The following is a 6240-nucleotide window of genomic DNA, read 5'->3' on the forward strand; positions in this document are numbered from 1 at the left end:
CCCTCCTTGTGCAAGGTGTCGATGGTTGTCTTTTGGACAACTGTCAAGTCAGCAGTCTTCCTCATGATTGTGTAGCCTATAGAACTAGACTGAAAGACCATTTAAAGGCTTTTGCAGGTGGTTTGAGTTAATTAGCTGATTAGAGTGTGGCACCAGGGGCCGTCAATTTTGAACCTTTTCACAATATTCTAATTTTCTGATATGATGAATTTGAGATTTTCATTTGTTGTCATTTGTAATCATCAAAATTAAACAAAATAAACATCTGAAATATATGAGTTTGTATAGTTTGTGAATATAATATACAAGTTTCACTTTTTAAATGGAATTACTGAAATCAATCTACTTTTTCATGATATTCTAATTTTATGACCAGCACCTGTAGACTAGCTTTTTAGGAAGCAATGTAGCATGAGGACATAGACCAAAATGCTGTTTTGATTTGACTGTTTCCCTTTTGTATTTGTCATGCTTAGTATTAGGATTCTGAACCATTCTTCAGTTTTGTTTTGTTTTGTTTCAAGCTTCTATGCCTTTTGTCCTTGCTCACCAAGAGTTGAGCCTAAAAAACTGTGACCATTTTAGTTTCAATTAGTGCTTGTGTGAGGGAGAGAGAGACTCGTTGTGATTATTATTTGGTATTTGATGAATCTGATACCAAAACCCCCAAAAAATACTACTGGTAAATTAACCAAATTATAAATTTGATGAAAGGGTCTCAAGCCTAATCTGTAACAATCTTGCCTTTCTCAGGGCTGATTTTTTAGCAGGGTAATGCAATTTATATATGTTTTTTATATTAAGGTTTTAATTTTCAATATCCTATCACACATTCCTCTTTAGACAGCTCTGGCCACATAAGCATTGTTTGCTTGGAACATAATGCAAATTACCTCAATAAACCCCGATTTCAGCTGCTGAACAAAGTTGGATTGATCAGATATAAAAAGCACTTCTTACATGTCACATGCTTGAACTGGATGTATTTTGTAAGTGCAGACCTTCTAGTATTTGGTGCTAGACTCAATACTGTGATGGTTACACAACCTAAACCATAGCAGTTAAAACATCTTTACATTTTTTCTTCGATCCCAAAAAATGCCTCCAAGTTGTGTGATTTTAAGGGATATTTTTCTTGAACATTTACATAACTGTCTAAATCAACGTGCTACGCGAGTTCCCACCCAATCCAAATGCTAAAGAATTATGGTAATTGGTGTGTCAATTTAGTGCATATTTATAAAACTGCTAACCATACTTGATTATTCAAGAAACATTTTCAGATGTACTAAAAAAGTGTTTTAACATAGAAACCAGTGATTTAGAGCTTGGAGTCTAGTCTTTCTATTCATTCACATGATATATGTCTGCACCAGCTCCTTGAAAGAAGCTTTTAAAAGCCTGTGAATTTCTGTGAATTCAGTTGGGGCAGTGATATGTCTGTCAAATACTGTCCCTAAATGGCTTATCCGATAGTATACTGTATCTATCTTTAGTAGGCAGATACATCCCTGTAAAACAATAACTGTGAATCTAGATTTTAGAGGAATAAGACCTGTTAGCTATTGCAAATTGAAGTGAATGGAGGTCGAAATGTGATTAATAGAGCTGAATTAAAAGACAGGCAGCAGTAGTAAGTCAATCTTTAATGAACAAATAAAGATGCCCACACATTAACACACATCACAGAGTTTTATGAGTAAGACAGCAAAGAGAGCCTGTACGTGCTGCTCAGGATAACATAAGCAACAGTTTTAAAAAGCTCAACACATGATGTGGATAAAAGTAGCTTTAAGTTAAAACTGCTGGTTGAGTTCCCATAGGTTGTATGATATAGGTTTGGGTTTACTACCAGCACCTTACTTTTTTGCACTTATACTTTTATGAAGATATACATGTGATTGATTGATTGATTGACTGATTGACTTTATTGATCTCACAGTGGAGAAATTTACTCGTTACATCAGCTCAGATGGTCGCAGATGAAGAATGTGCCAAAGAAAAAAAAAGGTGCATGGATATATACAGTATATACAAGTGTGTCCGCATATAACATTTGGCATTTATATGGATGATGTTTATATTTATATATAGAGAGAGTTTTTGCACTGGGTGTCAAATACAGAGAAACAGGTCATTGCACAGGGTATCAAATAGTAATTGCACATTATAGATTGCAGAAGTTATTGTCGTTGTATTGTTGCATTGTAGAGTCTGGTTGCAGAAGGGATGAATGACCTGCAGCAGCGTTCCTTTTAACAAACAGGGTGTAAAAGTCTTTCACTAAAGGAACTGCTCAGCTCCTCTAGAGTCTGGTGCAGAGGGTGGAAGGTGTCGTCCATGATGGATGTAAGCTCGGACAGCAACCTCCTCTCAGGCACTTCCTCCACTGAGTCCAGAGTGCAGCCTAGGACAGAAGCGGCTTTTCTCATCAGTTTGTTCAGTCTCTTTCTGTCCCACTTTGTGCTGCCAGGGGGCCTGCAGACAACAGCATAGAGGAGGGCTGATGCCACCACAGAGTCGTAGAAGGTTTAAAGCAGGGGCCTGCTCGCTACAAAGGACCTCAGCCTCCTCAGGAGGTGGAGGCGGCTCTGGCCCTTCTTTTACAGTGCATCAATGTTATGAGTCCATTCCAGTTTGTTATTAATGTGAACACCCAGGTGTTTTAAACTCTCCACCATCCACTTATACTTAGTGTACGTAGTGTAAGACCATCTTCTGATGACTACTTCCAGAAGGATAAAGCTCCAAGGCATAAAGCATGAATCATCTCAAACCAGTTTCTTCAACATGAGACTGAGTTATCTGTACTAAAATACCATCCACAGTCATCAGATCTAAATCCAATAGAGCTCCTTTGGGATGTGGTTGAACGGGAGATTCACAACACGGATGTGCAGCAGACGAATCTGCAGCATCTGCATGTGTGATGCTATCATGTCAATATGGAAGAAACTCTCTGAGGGATGTATCCAGGACCTTGTTGAATATATGCTACGAAGGAAAAAGGGGGTTCAACCTGGTACTAGCAAAGTTTACCTAATAAAGTTGCTGGTGAATGTATTTGTATGCCTTACAACCCTACTGCATTGGAAGATGGTCCAGAGGGATAAAAAAAATAATAATAATCTGGTATAAAATCTGTGTTTTCTATGCCTTTAATTCACTGAACCTATAATAATTGGATATTTCATAACTATTTACGGGTCATTGCCTCTTTTAGAATGATTTCAGAGATCTAAAACCCAGGGTATCATCCACCTACTAACCATCATTGATTATAAAAAGGTGTGAATATAACACTTATTATCTGTTCAACCCCTGATCTGCTTTCGGCAGTATTTGTTTTCCTTTTTTTCATAAGCCAACATTTCTTTTTCTGTTTCTTGGTTATAGCTCAAGCACAAATGGGATATGGATTCTGCATCTCTGTAGGCATAGGTTTAAAAGGGTTAAAGTATAAATGCTTCCTTGGACACTTTACACTGGAAAAACGATCTAGAAATAAGTAAAAATTCCTTAAATTAAGTGAATTTACCCTTATTTTGAGTAGGTAAATGAGATATTTTGCCAATGGAAGGAGTATTTTCTACTCTTAAAATAAGATAATTAAATAACATGCACTTGAAATAGGAGAATTCTGTTGTGTTTTCTTATTTTAAGTGTAAATTGTCTTGTTCCTTTTTGCAAAATGTCTCTTTAACCTCCTTAATTAAAGAACAATTCACTTATTTTAAGAAAAAATGACTTATCTAGATTTCGATTATTTCCAGTGTAAGAGTAGATTCTTCAGTAAAATGTTCTTGATTGCAATATAAAACAAATAGAAATAATTGCAGAAATCAGCCAGATTTCTTTAAGCCTGAGACTCATATGCTGGCTAAATACCATGAACAGTTTTTAGATACTGATTGTACTTTTAAAACAAAATTTCTACATTAGACAATTTTTTCTGTTAAGGAAAAACTGTTTCAAAGTCTGACAACTAACTGTACCACCCTTGGCATAATTACCTCCAAACATCTGCCATCACTGGTGATCAGTCATTCATATCACTTTGGAGGATTTTTTTATCCACTCTTTTTTTTGCTAAATAAGATATGTTGCGCTATTTTATTAAAAAGAACAGTTCTAAATTAGGTTCTGCCAAGTTAAAATTATATTATTGATTTTAATATCTATCTATCTATCTATCTATCTATCTATCTATCTATCTATCTATCTATCTATCTATCTATCTATCTATCTATCTATCTATCTATCTATCTATCTATCTATCTATCTATCTATCTATCTATCTATCTATCTATCTATTAATCTATTCCAGTTTTAAGCTTTAGTAAGTCTCTTCACTTGTAGAGCAAAGCCAAATGTTGTATAGACAAGTAAAATAGAGAAAAGGCTGAGGCCTTATATAATAGACTAACACTCAGCATGTGTTCATCTTGTACCTTTGGGAAAAATGCTGCACCTCTTTTCTGGGGAAAAATCCAAAATTCTGACCTAAAACAATAAAGCAAAACTCTTTTGTTCACCACTAAGACACCTTTAAAAGATGTATAAATGAACAGGGTTTTTTTTTCATTGTTTCCAAGTTCTTTGCCACGCCCAGAAAGGTTTGACTGTGTTCCATTTTTTCTTTATTAGTGGATAAAACACTGCTGTAAACATGAGATTCAGGCATTGAAAATAGGTTATAGCCTTTTTTAGAGAGATAAATGTCATTGATTTAGTTTCATATCCTTTGTGAAATTTCTTTGCATCTCGGCATAAGTTATATTATTTTTTCCCTTAAAAAGTGAAATAGTTCAACAACTGAATTGTGAATTTTACATTTACAGTCAGTCTTATCGTTGGCTGTTTCAGGTGACTGAAACTGGCTTGTCTTTTTTTCTTTTATGCACTTAACAACCAACCTTGAGAAAATAATAAAAACAGTATAGTCAAGAATATCTTTAAGCACTTTTACATTCATCCTTCCCTAAATTATAGAATGTTTCCAATATGAAGCTTTATATATTTTTTGCCCTTTTCCCCCACAAGATGGTTATATAGATTTAAACTGAGACAATACTTTATTTGTTAAATAGGGAGAGAAATAAAAAATACAATTCATTAAAAACAAAAATAAATAAATATTTTTTTCCTCATTGTCTAATGTACAAACATTTTAAATAGTTTAGTTTAGCTTAGTTTGGTTAGCAATAACAAAAGTATTCAATTTGTCAATCAGAAAAATAAGAGAGTTTTTTTTATTTTCTTTCAATCAAGAAGAGAATTCTGGCCCTACTGAAGCCTGGATACTCCTTGGGAAAAATTCCTAGATGTCCTATTTAGTCAGACAAAATAATATGGTTAGGCCAGAGATTATTTACACACCGGGATCATTCAGATAAATGAATGAGCAATTTCTTTAGTATAGCTGGGTGTAATTATTGGCCCCTTAGAGTGGCATCTAGTCCCAAGTTGGATTTGGTACACTTTAAAAAGACCTAAAGAAGGGCCAATGGCAGGACAGCCTTCCAGCCTCAGACAGCAGTTCATCCCAAAAGATAAATCATCAAAACACCACAGGAAACATAAAGAGCTGACCTGCTATTGTAATAGTGTTTGATGTTTGTAATACCAGAGATAATTTTTTCCATTATTGTGAAGAAGTCTAAGTTAATTTCAACGTGCATTTTTTATCTACCAAACGTCAATAGAAACAAATAATCCTTAAGATGAGTTGGAGGATGCATATCTATTTTTCAAAAGAAAGCATTTCTTTTCAAAAAATGAATATGTTAATATTTAATCCTAGAAACGGTTTTTTATGTAATAAAAGAAGATTTAGTGAATAAAGATAATTTTAGATGTCCTATCTGAGCTAAAGTAGGTCAAATTGAATATTGTATTTTCTGCTTGCATGCTCCCTAAAACAAATACCACTGCAGCTGGTTTAAAGTTTTATTGGTCATAAAAACATTTTTCACCTGTTAATGAAAATAAAATGGTGTGCAAATAATGTCCATCATTTAACAAAAAGTATTTTTGTCTTTATAAGACAAAATAATCTTAATATTTTTTCAACTGTTTTAATCGTAGTTTCTTTTCCAAGCGAGTTAATCACTTTTTTCTGTTCTCGCTGAGCGGGTCCATTCTTCTGCGGAGGGTGGGGCAAACCATTAAAAATAATAACAACACAACGCTATCTTATTATTACCCATATGAAATTTTAAATTGTACATATTTTTAATC

The sequence above is a fragment of the Cyprinodon tularosa genome, unplaced genomic scaffold, assembly GCF_016077235.1.
Source record: "Cyprinodon tularosa strain WSP-4 unplaced genomic scaffold, ASM1607723v1 ctg972, whole genome shotgun sequence".
NCBI lineage: Eukaryota > Metazoa > Chordata > Actinopteri > Cyprinodontiformes > Cyprinodontidae > Cyprinodon > Cyprinodon tularosa.